The sequence below is a fragment of the Astatotilapia calliptera genome, chromosome 13, assembly GCF_964374335.1.
Source record: "Astatotilapia calliptera chromosome 13, fAstCal68.1, whole genome shotgun sequence".
NCBI lineage: Eukaryota > Metazoa > Chordata > Actinopteri > Cichliformes > Cichlidae > Astatotilapia > Astatotilapia calliptera.
In genome coordinates, this window is record NC_137434.1 from 31,342,599 (window position 1) to 31,357,859 (window position 15,261).

The following is a 15,261-nucleotide window of genomic DNA, read 5'->3' on the forward strand; positions in this document are numbered from 1 at the left end:
GTTTGGGGGAGTCTAAAACGTGGAGGTGGAAGGGAAATGAAAGCAGAAGAGCCATGTGCTGGTTGTTGTTGTTGTATGAGGTGTTGGATAAGGAGATCTGACCTTAAATCTGGATCATAAAATGGAAATAACAGGAAGTTTCATGGGATTAAAACCGAGCTGAGGTCGTTCAGCAACAGACAAAACACATGTGAGTGCAGGTTTGCTTTTCAGACTTCACTGTAATGAGATTACAGGAGCTCTGCAGTCTCTAAATATTGTTGCATGTTATTATTTCAGTCCGATTCTGGAGGTGAAAGACTAACAACAGTTATTGTATTTTTAAAATCAGCGATCCCTTTACTCCCAAACACACAATCGCTCGTGTAGGTTTAAATCTCGTTTTCAGGGGCCGACCTCGGCTGCGTTCAGTGACCCCAAGGAGCAATTGGATGTTGTTTACATCCTCGATTACATCTGTAAGGTCAGGATTAATCTACACGTTTCTGTTTTGTAGGAGCGGGCATGAAAAATAAAACGTCTCCTTCATTTATTCAAACACACCAAACTCTGTGCAAACAGTTCAGCTGTGACTCAAACAAACACACTGCAAGCATCTGTGAAAAGCATTCAGCTGCCAGTTTATTAGGCACACTATTCTGTGATACATTACACCTTTATTACAGTTATATGGTCAGTGTTCCTGATAGTGTCATACAAAGGGGTTGTATGACCTTTTGTGACACCAACACACTATGCTAATATTTTAAACTTGATGTACAAGACATAAAAATAATCAACTTTGTGGTCGTGGTAAGAAACCGTTTGAAAGTTGAGAGAAAGTTTAAGAAAGAAGAAGAAGACAGAGAAGATGGTGAACTGTCAAAAATACCTCAGAGTCGGGTTGCAAAGAAATCCAACATTTGGTTAACATTGTTTGTTTTTGGTGAAATTTAGCAGTGAAAAGGGGAATGTAGAAAGTTTTATGAGGTTATTGTTCTTGTATCGAGCTGTTTCTGTTATTTTGTCCATCCCGTTAATTCCTAAATAATAATAATAATTAATAATAATTGTCGTATAATTACATTTTAATTTTACTTCATCTGTAATACCCATAACAGCTGAACTTTATTTTAACAACTTAGCTGGAAAAGTGCAAACGATTGATATAAAAACCAGACGTTTTACTCCATACGTGACTGACAGTTTTAAACTGTGTTTGTTCTGCTGCATAATTACTACGTACATACAAAGTACAAATACTTTGCTGAAAGTACTTGAACACTTTTCTACATTAACAAAGTTCCAGACTTGTAATCAACTATTTTTACTTTTGAACGGTTCCTTACTGTATAGTTCAGAACAATTCAAAGCAAAACGTTTGTACGTTATCAAAATGAATTATTGTAAATGTAAACGAATGAAAATAATTTAAATACTTACAAATATTTTAAACTAAACTTTGATCACATGTATTTATGCTATATTATATGTTACTTGCACCGACCTGTTTTAATCTTAAATGTTGTGAAGTGGCCAAAAACATTAGAATCATTCATGTTAAGGTAGGTTTGTGTGTGTGTGTGTGCGTTTTGTTGCACTACCACATGTTACAAATACAGAAAGGTTTAACGTCTCTCTCTGTCCTATTACGTGACAGATTTTGTACAATAATCTCAGATTTTAAGGGAAATTCTTCTTCATGTTCTTTGACATTTGAGTTTACTGTGCTGAGGAAAAATCCTCCCGTACATGTGAACACAGCCTCTGTGTCACAGTCAATGATGGCAATCAGTAACGGAGCAACACAGTTTTAAAGTACACTCACAGTGAGTGCATACAGTGCACATTTTGTGTATCAGTACTCGAAAGAACGTCTTAATGCAGCAGGCTAGTGAGAAAGAACCAAATGTTAAAGGCTGGTGTAGAGTACCGTACACGGTACATCCAGACTCAGACCAGTTCATAAAGTTTGGGGGCCATACTGGTGCCTATTGGCATCCGTCAGCATTGTCATGTAAGAAAGTGTTTGTGGGGATTTATCTATTTATTTTAGCAGGTTTCAGATTTGCATTTTTTTTACTGCTTGTAATGAAAACTCTCAGGAATATAAACTGAAACAACTTTATCATGTTTTAAGTTTAAGAAATAAATACACGTAAAAATGTTTTTCATTTAAATTGTTTGAAACTATTAATTTTTTTATGTTTTATTGTAGAAGTACTTTTAATATTTATACAGTATAAATAAATTATAGGTTTTATTTATTCACAAAATACCTCTTATTAAACTATAATTAGAGATGTCAGCTGTAAGATCATAATATTCAATTCAGTTTTTTTAAATATTGAGGCTCTTTATATTTTGAAGGTAGACCCTACAGTAATACATACAATAATATCATGCATGGAAGTGGACGGTAATTATTAAAAGCACAGTGTGTGTTCGTACTGGGCAGCTCCCAGTGTGGATGTGCAGCAGAGTGGAAACCAGCTCTGAGCTCTTCTCTGCAAACACAAGAACGCGAAGTCTGAAATACAACCAGACGGCAGCTTCTGTGCTCCAGGTTCCAGCAACGCTTGTTCTCTGCATCCAGAGGGCAGCGTGGGTCATTCAAGACGTGGACGGAGCAGGCTTTGGCCCATTTTAGGTACAAATACTTAGATTAATTAATAAATTATTAAATAAGAAATAAATGAGATGAGGAAGAACATGATGTTTTGAAAAAAAATCAGCATTTGTTAACCTTGAATATTTTGTGAGTGAAGTGTGGTGGGTTTAAAAAAAGCTGATAGAGCTGCGTTTGTTGATCCATCTGTCCAAAATTACACTTTACAATAAAATAAATTCTTTCTTTTAGTATTTTTTAAAATGTAATAGCAGAGCATACACTTTTATGTTTGTGAACAAAGGAATTCCCAATATTTGGGGATAGATTAGCGTTTCCTACCTGGGTGATTGAATGATGAGACAATAGATCACGCAAATAAGAAACGGTTCCCTCAAACTTGTATCTATACCAAACGGAGAACAGCACTGAAGGACAGGACCGTGTTCGTGCACGTGTTGTTAGTGGGAGGGCCGACGTGGCCGAAGCGAAGTTCATGTAAAGCATTCAGAGCATTGTGAGACTTAAGTAAGCCTGTGAAACCAGAATGATCTCTGGATCCAGTTTCATCTGAGATATTTTCACGGGAAAACTTAATTATTCCAGTTTTTCTCATTTTCTAAAACCAAAGCAGATTAGGACCTGGCTCACAGATAAACCGTGCAGGTCACAGACGGTGACGGTGTTTGTACTCTGTCATATCCTGTTTCCACTTTCCCCTAAACCAGCACTTTACTATGTTAGCTCTCACTTCAGCTCCGTATTACCTCGGAGTTTCAGTATGGATGTATCCAGAGTTCAGATAAACACTTCCCGTTCACACTCACAAGTCTTAACTTTCTGGAGCTGGTTGATCCCTAGGAAAGTTTCCCACAATGTAGATCCGGAGAGACGGGATGAAAGTAGTTTCCCAAAAGGGACACACCTGATCACTGTACACCTCAGCAAATATATAGTAATAATATAAATATATTAAAAAAGTGTGGGTGTTCAGATATAAAATGTGACAAATGGATTTCTGACATTTGCGTCTGTAGTTACCTTTGTGTTATTTTATTTTATATCTATAAATTAATTTTATTTGCATTTCTGCCTTTAATTCAGCGTCACACCTGTTATATTCTAATATAAACCAGCTGAAAATTGTTACTGTGTTAAATGTTAGAATTGTTTATATATAATTAATTTATATTAGAGTTCAAAATCTTTGAATTTTGTGTAATTTTGCCCACATTAACATTATTTTTAAAGTTTCTGTATTTGTAGTTTTGGTCATCTGTAGCCTCACAGCTGTTATATTTACCTTTGTTTATGATTGATTAAAGCAGTGGATAGATTTAAAATTTGAAATCTTTCTTGCCCCTGTCGACCAGCAAGCGTTTGAGAACCACGTAGACGTCGAGCAGAGCTCCTGACGTAATCTGGATTTCTTCTGCCCGACACGAAACTGCACAGCGTGACTGAAACCTGAACATTTTATTCATTTCATATCAGAAACAACTAAATAAATAAAGTTGCTGTAATCAGAAGCAAAACTCTTCACGGTGGTACCAGTGTCACCCGGCAGAGGGTCGCAGTGCGTCTCCCAGCTCATACTGGGCGAGGGGCGGGGCACATCCTAGGCTACATGTGATGATGTCACTGTGCCCGCCCACACCCTGTGATTGGCAGGTGCTCTACAGGAAGTGTGGATGGCTGAACAGTACTTTAATGTTGACATAACCTGACACGAGTTTATACAACAACACGGGGTCAAAAACACGATGAGACGTCGCGCTAAACGTGAGGCTTCAGCTCCCAACAGGAAGTTCCTCTTTTTAACGGCGGCTCGTCTGTCGTCTGTGTGTGGACACGACACTGTGAACACAACACTGTGAACACGACACTGTGAACACAACCACACAAATCCTGCTTATTAACAGTTATTACCAAAACATCGAATAGCCGCACCACGTTTTCACTAAATTTAGGAAAGTTAATTTCACTATTGCACTTATTGTCCATCATTTACACTTAAATATCGCAAACATAAAGGAGCACTGATTTATTCACCGATGTCTGATCAACGTTCGGCCACATCTATGCATCATAAACCTGCTGCAGGTTATTATTTTTCCTTTAATCCTGCACAAACCAAGTGAAGTATTACTGCAGTAATAAATGAAAGGCTGTAATAATGCATGTAAGAATCAAAGTGATTGAAAAATCTCATTTTTCTCACACAAAAGTAAAGAAGCATCCAGAAAGAGTTCTTTGATAATGAAACCTCAATAAAACAACGATCGTCTGCTTCTATTACAGGTAACAAATATATGCTGTGTAAAATACATACATTATATCATTTCTTTATCCAACTTTTTTATCAACATTAAAACACACTGAGCTGCATAAAAACTCCAGAAGTGCTGATTTTATTTAAATGAGGTGTAACTGTATATTTTTAATTATTATTACCAGAGAAGTTTTTTTTTACTCTATAATTATTTCTTAATAACTCGTCTGGATTGTTTTTAAAACTCACGTGACCTGGAAATATTTTACATATTTTGTGTTTTTTTCTATTTTACCTCCAGAGATGAAACGCTTCATTAAAACACACAAATATATACATATATATACATATTAAATAATAAATTTATTTAATATCCTGTTCTATAAATTTTTATTTCAACTTTTTTTTAGTGTCTTTACCTTGTTCTGCTAAAATAAAATCCAACGCTCTGACATTAAAGTTAATTAATTTTAAATTTCTTACACTTTCCGTATTTCTTTTCCATCTTTGAAGTATTCACACACAAACACTCTGATGTCCTGACTTGGTTTGGAATCGAAGCCGTAACGGTTTAAAAGCAGAAATATGAAATCGCTGCACTCTTGACGGTAAATTCAAAGTGCGACATTTAAAACGATGGATTCAACCTGGAGCTCTCAGAGTTTTACATTCATGCTGTTCTTTAATTAAAACTAGGTTGATGTACGTTATTTCGAGACGTTTTGGACACCGACGATCACCAGGACGCTGCTCTGCAGTCGAGTAAATTCTGTGTAATTGTAGGAAAACGTTGAATAAAGTGAGAAGAGGAACGTAATCTCGACTCAAACGGGACGATTTTATCTCCACTTTCAGGATTTTTATAGCGTCGTGAAACTGCGACGGCGGCTCGCACGTTTTCTGTAGGTTTTTATATTTTATTGCATCAAGAAAGCCCAAACAGCCGTGATGTTAATTCCCTTTGAGAGGATCACACAGAGTTACTCCACCGTGAGAGGCTAAAACGAAGACTGTGAGTGGAAACGACTTCTTTTAACAAGACGACCACGACCCTGAACGCACCTCACAAAAGCTGGATCGGCTCGGGCTCGACGGCAGAAGGACCGGAGGAGGAAAAATGTTCTTTTTGCAGCAAAAACCAGGAGGCTCGAGCGTCGCCTCCCTCCTGCAGCTCTACAGTGGCACCAAAGCACTCCCGGCCAGCGCCGCCATTTTGTGTCCGCAAACCGTTTTCGGTTGCAGTTGATCTGTTTGGAAAACCTTTGCAGACTGGAAGGCAGCTCCTTGTTTTCACCGCCGCCTTCGCTTCCCTCCGTGTGCGAGCGGGCGACACCTGCACGAAAACAAACCCCGGAGTGCGTGGGAGTGTGTGTGTGTGTGAACCCCACACCCTCTCGCGCCATTAACCCCCGACAGCCTCGCTTTTCCCCCATCACACCCAGTGACCTCTGTGTTGACGCATCGGCCATCTTGTTCCATTACAATGTAGTGTAAATGTGTGTGTGTGTGTGCACTGTGGCGGGGCGTGCAGACGCTTCTTTCATTGTCTGGCTCGGTTCATTACCAGTCCGTTGGTGGTCATCACTTCACTGATCATTAACGGCTGTACAGCTGGACGCTGGCAGCGAGCCATAAGTCTGTGTGTGTGTGTGTGTGTGTGTGAGCATTAGGGCGTATTATGTGTTTAAAATGTTGAGTTCACACATTTGAATGTTTATCACTGCACAAATGGTAACAGCGAGCTCTTAAAGTTCAAGACAAGTTTGATCAAAGCTTTTCAACGTGGCTGAAATGTAACGCAGCAGCAACAACGCCTCGTCCCTCTGGCATCTACGGAGACGCAGCTTCGTGTGCACACCAGTCAGCATCTGGTTTTAGACACCTACACTTGGAACCGCTGTAGCAGTCCAGCCAGGCTGATCGCCGAGGCCTCAGTCTGTACCGCTTCCTCAAAGGTGCCGGCGTGGCTGATGGGTGTCTGCAGAGCCGTGTGTGCTGTGGCTCTGTGCTCGATGTCAAAGGTGACAGCGATCACTCCCGTTACGTGTGAACGAACAGGCTTGTTGCCGTTAACGGGTCGTTTTAACCCAAACCACAAATCTCCCCGATCTTTCACCGAGTCGTTTTTACAACATCAGCATGACCATCGAGTGGAAGGCGGAGCAAAAAGAAAAAATGTGCAAACTCAGCAGAACCCTTACCTCTGGAAACAAAGTCCCTGCGACTCCTCCGACCTCCACGATGTCCCCCCGCAGCAGAGAGAAGTGCCTCCATCCATCCCTGCCCTGTGACGGAGGTGCAGAAGCATCAAAAGCACAGCTGGCACATCAGGAAGCAGCTCAAGTGCAAAGATGTTTTTCTTCTCTATTTGACTTTGCCTGATTTTATTATTACTTTTATTATTCATTCATTTTTCTACCGTGCATGCTTAGTCACCTGCGTCCGTCGTGGACGGTGGATGTAGCCACCGTGACTTCACCGACTAACGACTGTGACGCGTGCCGACAAATCGTGAGCGAATAATAGAAACCCTCCTTTCTGATGCTTGTAACAGACCGTGATCAGCATGGAGCCACACTGCTGCTCGCTCAGCTTCACGGCGCGGCTCATCAGCTTCATCACCAGCACACTTCTCTTCATCGTCCCCTCGCCCTCCAGGATTGTGTTAAAAAGCTCTGTGCGCGCTCTCCTCCGCAGCTGCCTTTAACACGACTGTTGCAAAACTGAAATGCAACTGTATTCATAGTAAACAAGTGTTGATATCTGAGCGTCTCCTACACCGGACGAGGTTCTCGTGCTTTTAACTCTTTAAATAAGAGACCGTAAAAACTCGTTGGGCCTTTCCGGCTCTGTTCACAGTCAGCTCGTCTTCAAGCTCAGCTTTTTAAAGCTCACGGCCTCACCGAACGCCGATCATCTCGTTGGTCACATTCTCTCAGCTGAAGTTTGGTCTGTTTTTGGCGTCTGATACTTGTCTTTCGATCGTGGCTCAAGAGTTGGGAGTTCGCCTTGTAATCGGAAGGTTGCCGGTTCGAGCCCTGGCTTGGACAGTCTCGGTCGTTGTGTCCTTGGGCAAGACACTTCACCCGTTGCCTACTGGTGGTGGTGGTCAGAGGGCCCGGTGGCGCCAGTGTCCGGCAGCCTCGCCTCTGTCAGTGCGCCCCAGGGTGGCTGTGGCTACAATGTAGCTACCATCACCAGTGTTTGAATGTGTGTGTGAATGGGTGGATGACTGAATGTAGTGTAAAGCGCTTTGGGGTCCTTAGGGACTAGAAAAGCGCTATATAAATACAGGCCATTTACCATTTACCATTCTCCTCCAAACATGGCTGAGATTTCGTTTTCTTTTCTTCCAGCAGAGCTGAAGGTTTTTGTTTTTTAGGAATCCTCCAGTTGGATCGTCTGTAGTTAACTTCCTCCTAACTTGGCAGTCGTTGTAAATTTTAGTTTACATGGGTGTCGCTTTATTCTAACACCTGGGAGAACTAAGTGTTTCAAACTGGTTCCCAGTTAGTTTTGAGGACATGAAAAAAGAACCTGGCCCCATAAACAGTTAAGAAGACAGGATTTAACGAGCGGATGACTGTCAACCCTGCGACCGTGAGCGCCGTGCTCACTTTAGCTGTATTATGTGTATTTGTGTTTATTTTTAGCCGTGTGGTTCACTGTTTCTGCCCCCAGGACTCATCTGCTGTGTCCCGGCCTGCAGTTTGGATAAGACATGCTGTGTGTCATCACGCCCACGTCTGTGTGCGTTTTTGTAGAATCTGAGACGCTGTAGTAAAAAAATGTGACTTCATGCACGTTTGTCTGCTTGACTGCATGTCTGCGTGTGTGTCTGCGTGTGTGTGTGTCTGCGTGTGTGTGTGTCTGCGTGTGTGTGTGTCTGCGTGTGTGTCTGCGTGTGTGTCTGCGTGTGTGTGTGTCTGCGTGTGTGTCTGCGTGTGTGTGTGTCTGCGTGTGTGTGTGTCTGTGTGTGTGTCTGCGTGTGTGTCTGCGTGTGTGTCTGCGTGTGTGTGTGTCTGCGTGTGTGTGTGTGTGTGTGTGTGTCTGCGTGTGTGTCTGTGTGTGTGTCTGTGTGTGTGTCTGCGTGTGTGTCTGCGTGTGTGTCTGCGTGTGTGTCTGCGTGTGTGTCTGTGTGTGTGTCTGCGTGTGTGTCTGCGTGTGTGTAAATGTTGCACATAAATGAGCAATTTTGTGTGTTTTCCTGAGGGCTGGGGTAGAGAACATCTGCAAGTTTCTGTGTGTTTTACAGTACAGCACACACACACACACACGTGTGTCACGGTCTGGCTGGGGCAGACCGTATGTGTTGCAGAGGAGGACTCAAACGCAGACCAAAACGTGGTGTGGATAACAAAACAAGCCGTTTATTGAGGTTAGCAACGAGGGTACAAAATAATAGGGCATCGGTGAAAACTAAACAATAACCTAAACTGGGAGAACTAATAACAAAACATGAAAAACCTTAACCATAGTGAACTGACATGGGTACCTGGAGATGAGACATGGATGAGCAGACGACCTGACAATGGCATGAAGAAAACAAAAGGCTTAAATACAGACATGAGGTGATCAGGGGAAGTGGCGACACATGGGGGAAAACCGCTGACAGACATAAACCTAATGACAGGACCAGGGCCCTGTTTCAGGAAGCCGGTTTGGAAAACTCAGAGTGAAAAACGACACTCACGGTTGAGTAACCCCGAACTGTCCAACTCGGAATATTCGGTTTCAGAAAGGCTGATAACAATTAGTTCAGTCAACGCGGAGTTGCTTTAACCCCAAGTGAAGCGCGCGGACGAGGATACATAAAGCCCTGATTAGTGGAGCACAGATTAAGCGAGTCACCATGGAGACGGAGGGAAAGAAGGCGCGGTCAATGTATCTTACAGCGCTTGAGGCCGAAATTCTGATGGCAGCATATGCCGATAACATGCAAATTCCGCGGAAAAAAGTAACACAGCCTCAGCTGCAAAAGCATGCATGGCAAAACATAGCCGACAGAGTGAATGCGTGAGTGTTAATTTAAACATTGATCGAGGGATTTCCACCCATTTAACACGTTATTTTATCATATGTTATTTTATTTGTTATTTTATACATTTGATTTTGTGACGTGATGTGAGCGCAGGTGCAACCCAACAGGCCCCAAACGTTCCTGGCAGCAAGTAAAAATGAAATATAAAAATATAGTCCAAACAGGTAAGGTGTAATTGTATTATGAGCCATAGTGCTTGGTCTGTTTGTCCCATGTAAATCAATTGCAGTTAGAGGCTACATTAATTTTCTGTCTGTAAGCACTTATTGAAATTATCTGAGCACATTACAAGTACATATTTGCTTACTCTGTATGCTCAAATGTGGCCCGTTATAGCCAACAGAAAAAAAGCGGAGGCCCGAAAAACAGGTGGGGGTCCTCCACCACCACCACTCACAGAGGCTGAGCAGTTGGCCCTCAGCCAAAACAGTGGGCGCCCTGTGGCCGAAGGCATCTCTGCGGGGACATCCTCTGAGGCAATAACCCCGCAAGACACAAGTGCCTACATAGGGGGTAAATTCAAAATAATACATGATGTGCATACATCCTTTCTTCACAGTCACCTTTGCAGTGCTACTCATTCATTTGATAAACTCTTTACCATAATGGATTATTTTGTAGTGAAGTTATTTTCCTACTGATCTTGCCTTCCCTCAGTCTTGGTTGTCTTTGAGAGCATAATGACAATGAAGTGTAAGGTGATTGGTATGTTTGTTAATTGCCATTTGGTCCCTTGTAAGTTATAAGTGACCTGTATAAACCTCATATTCTATCAGTTGATGGTGATGGTGTACTGCATCTGGTGCAGCCTCCTGTTGAGCCAGACCAACATGCAGTTGTGAGTAATACTCCACAGATCATATGAGTTTACAGTAGAACAGCAATGTTGTTTATTTCTTTACTACAGGAAAATAATGAAGAAACATTGACAGCTGTTACAGAGGAGGAAGCAACAGAGACACTTTATGAGGTTTACATCTTTTAATACTTTGTGTACAGGAAATACAGGCGACCAATAAAGCCAGTTGAACAAAAAATCTGTTTATTCTTCTTTCAACATGTTGAGGTGATGGGTCAAAGGAAATGATTGTGACATATGGTGTCTCTGACTGCTCTTCCATCTTGTATGTCCGTGGGAGGGTCAGGATGTTCATGGTTTGGATCACTGCTGATGTTTGGTTCAGAAGGACAGTGTTCTCCTCTAATTGTGGCAATGTTGTGAAGAATCACACATGCCACAATAATGTCACATGCCCTTTCTGGGGTGACCCTGAGTCTTTGCAGGCACTGGAACCGGGCCTTAAGCATTCCGATAGTCATTTCAATTCTGGCTCTTGTCCTGCAATTAGCCAGATTATATCGCTGCTGTGGGCCCGGTTCAGGGTCAGGATAAGGGGTAAGCAAATAGGGTAAACATGGATACCCCCTATCACCAAGCAAGTAGCCAGTGAACTCTCCTAAGACAGAAGGATACACTTCAGTTCAAATGTCCCTGAAGCAATTGGTCTTTATATATTTTAAAGTATTCTCAACTCACCATGTCCAAATTTTGTGCTCAGTGTACATTCACGGAATATTTGTGAGTCATGTACAGAGCCTGGCCACTTGGCTTCCACATTTGTGATAATGTTGGCAGCATCACATATGATCTTCACAGTGCAGAGAACACAAATTAGCATCCATTACTATAATGAAATAATTTGTTAGTTTGAAATGCTACAGGGAACTATGTACCTGTACATTAATGCTGTGGAAAGACTTCCTGTTCACATAGTCTCCTTCATTTACTGAAGGAGCAATGATTGGAATGTGAGTGCCATCTATACAGCCAATCACGCCTGGGAACCGTGAGAATAAATGTAAAATTTAAGTAGTAGTCCAAGTATCACCACATCATGAATTAAGTTTCGTTCATCCTGATACCTGCAATTTTGTGGCATCCCTCTTTGATAAATCTTGTGGGTCTATGACCGGGGAACACCACAAACGAGTACAGGAGACGTTTCAGTGCAACTGTAACATTCCTGACTGCCCGACAGACGGTAGCCTTGGAAACGTGCTCAGCGTCACCAATATTATACAGAAAGCTCCCGTTTGCAAGAAACCGAAGTGCAATACAAATAATATGCAATGAACTGAGAGCATGTCCGCGATGTGTCACATGCGTAATATATGGCCTGAGGATGTTATCCAAATAAATTATAGATTGTGCTGAGAAACGGTAACGTTCGCACAGACAATCATCAGGAAATGTTAAATGTCCAAACGCGCTCTAATCACTCTCTCCCGGCGGAGAGCTCTGCGGAGAATTTGGGCTTCACGATCTACTGGCTCTTCAAGGAAGTGGCACGCCATGTCCGACACTTCCTACTGTCAGGTTTCCGACAAAGGGGCGGAGACAGTCAGGGTTAGTTGAAGTAAACCTGCTAGGGGGCAGGTTAGCTTCACGGAGTGTGTCGTCATAGTAACTCACTCAGGCTGCAGCTGAACTCGCTTTGTGAAACCGAAAACCCAGAGTTTTCGTTAACTCAGGGTATACTTACTCAGTTTTTCCACTAAACCGGCTTCCTGAAACAGGGCCCAGGAGAGGAAAGCTAAATACAATAAACAAAGAACACATGACATTGTCAGAATAAAACAGGAAATACTAAAACATGACAACACAACTTAACAGACCTAATATGTGATGAATAAATACAAAACCCCAAAACATAGAAAACCCAGGAACAATAACTGCCTAAACTAAAGGCAGATAGGAAATAACACAAACTAAATCACATAACAAAATGAGACAAATACAAACATGAACTCAGAGCGCTGGGTCAGAGACCCAGCCTGTGACACTTGTGTGTCCATTATTGCAGTTTGACAGCACGCTCATATCTCCTGTTTAATTGATTGATTGGTTTTATTAAGCACATCAAAACACATTTATTGAAACCACATAACTGCAGTCTGATATTAGATCAGCGTTACAGCCTCGATCTCAGCAGCTGCTGCATGCTCTCCATCACCAACAGCCTGAGGCTCTCATATGCAGGGTGCATCCTGCACAGGTGTGCAGCAGGTCAAAACGATGAATATCTTATTTAAGTGCTGTTGTTTATGTCTAATATTCCTCGGGTGCTGAGCCCCGACAGGGGGCAACTTAGGCGTGGTGGGTCGCCGGGCTTACAGTATGCTGGCGGGAAACCCTCTGAGCTTAAACAGAACGTCAGGCCATCTGTCCCAAAGTTTAAGTTGTACTGTAAATGCAGAGGCCTCGTCTAAGCCATGGCTCACTATCATGGAAAACACAGACAGCAAACGTGAGCTGCAGACGGCCGTGCTGGCTGCTGAGCCGGGGCTGAAGCTGCTTTAAACGAACACATTTTATTAGTTTAGCATCAGGTCACAGTCAGCGTCATCCGCGGGTGTTCTGTCGTGTGAGGAAAACGTCCAGCGTCACAGGAAGAAACAGCGTACTGTATATAAAAGATGGATGTAGCGTCTGCGGGTTCTGAAGTGCATGAAACCTGTATTCTGTCCAATGGCCAGCAGGAGGCGACTTCTCCAATTGTTCTTCACTCTCAATAAACCTGAAGCAATAATTCTGAGTAAAATGCAACTGAAATATATAAAATCCAAAGTTTATTGATTCACATAATGAATCATTCAGGAATGTGTTTGGTGTACGCTGAACGTGTGCAAGCCATTTCATTTGATGTGAACAGATTTGACATTTTAAATTGTGCTTAAAGAACTAAACACACAGAAAACTTGCAGTAATCACATTTCAGTCAACAGTTTTTTTTGAGTGATTGGGAAATTATCCCGACGGATTTAAACTTCAGTAAAAACTTTTCTTGTTATTTTGTGCACTCGGTCAGTGCTGTCATGTCTTTTTTATTATTATAAAATGTGAATAAATGTAAGTTTAGGTTATGAACCTGAACTTCAGTAATCGAGCTCTACATTTAACTTTTCAGCTCAGTAGGTAGATCGCTCGCCCCGTAATCGGAAGGTCAGGGGTTCAAATCCACTGAACAGCTACCCTGAGGTACCCCTGAGCAAGGCACCGTCCCTAAGCACTGCTCCCTGCCTCACTGAGTGAGTGGGTTAAATGCAGAGAGTAGTTTCCCTACAGGGGATCAATGAAGTACACGAAAACAAAAAAGTATTTCAACATTATTGTTGACATATTAATTCTGTAAGTGCAGAATAAAAATAAACAACCAAAAATATTATTGCTGTAAAAGCAGCAACAATAAAAGCTCCGAGATACTCAGTGGTGTGTCTAGAAAAGTTTTGTTGGGGGGGCCAGGTGGGGGCACAGATTTGGAGAAGGGTGGCAGATAATGTTAAAAACAAATCTACCAACCGTTCATCATAATTCAGTAACCCTATAAAACTAATAACCGAATGTGCTTTTAACTCTTATTATAATGAGGTTTTAACCACTACAGTGCAAAGTTTTTAGATACTGCGTTGATAAAGTACAAGAGATACAATCAGTCAGTGTTTACTCAGCATTTAAGGACAGCAATATTTGCATAGTATTTTTACTGATATGTAGTGCACATATGTTTTGGGTGAAAACATTTTTGAATATTAAAATACGAACATTTTTAACATACAATTGGCAAATTAGCCAGTTCCAATGCAAAACCAATGCCTATTAAAAAAAGAAGATAATCTTCTCACAAACTGGTGTTTGATTTTGAAACAGGAAAAAAGTGGGGAAACAACTGAAAAGACGAACATTTGAATAAAACCTGAAAGCAAGTAAATACTTTCTATGCTGCCTTATGGTAAACTTTGGTAATATTGATAAAGAACAACACTGGCTGATGATGAAATCCAGTCAGCTGGCATGGTGACACTGCCAGTATTAACCTGCAGGGCTGGACTGGGACAGAAAATCGGGCATTTTGACTACAGACCGGCCCACCAGGTAGTAAAGCCATAAAGCCTTTGAATGAAAACAGACGCTGTGGTGACAGTGATGTACAGTCTTTTTGGTATATGTATGATTTCTATACATTTTACGTATAATTCGCAAGATTCAGATAATTATTTAATAAAAGCTAGATTTTTAAAATGACAAAAAGAAAGAAAGGTATGTCTTTCTGCCCTCCTCTCCCTGTTAATGCCCTACCTGCCCCCCTGGCATAACTTTGCTAGACCCGCCCCTGCACAGTTACCAGCTGTCAGCTGCTTAGAAAAGGATCCTGGTGTTATTAGTCTCTCAGAAACAGTTCATAACTTCAACTCATCCATGTCACCTAAAAGGTAAACCTGTTTCTCCATCACCTGTTCAGCTCTGATGATTCAGTAAGGACATCTCCTGGTTTCATCTTCATGTTTCCCTCTCACCACATA

At 41.7% G+C, this 15,261-nt stretch overlaps 2 long non-coding RNA genes across 2 annotated transcripts in view; one reads left to right on the plus strand and one right to left on the minus strand.

Annotated features, from left to right (window-relative positions):
* Positions 1-15,261, plus strand: part of LOC113034873 (uncharacterized) — a 54,301-nt gene that overhangs the window by 18,777 nt on the left and 20,263 nt on the right. The gene's annotated exons all lie outside the window — the stretch shown is intronic.
* LOC113034875 (uncharacterized) lies at positions 600-6,389 on the minus strand. Its single transcript, XR_003274255.2, has 2 exons — positions 5,922-6,389; positions 600-4,444 (listed from the first exon to the last, which is right to left on the minus strand). It is a non-coding gene; the product is annotated as an uncharacterized LOC113034875 (long non-coding RNA).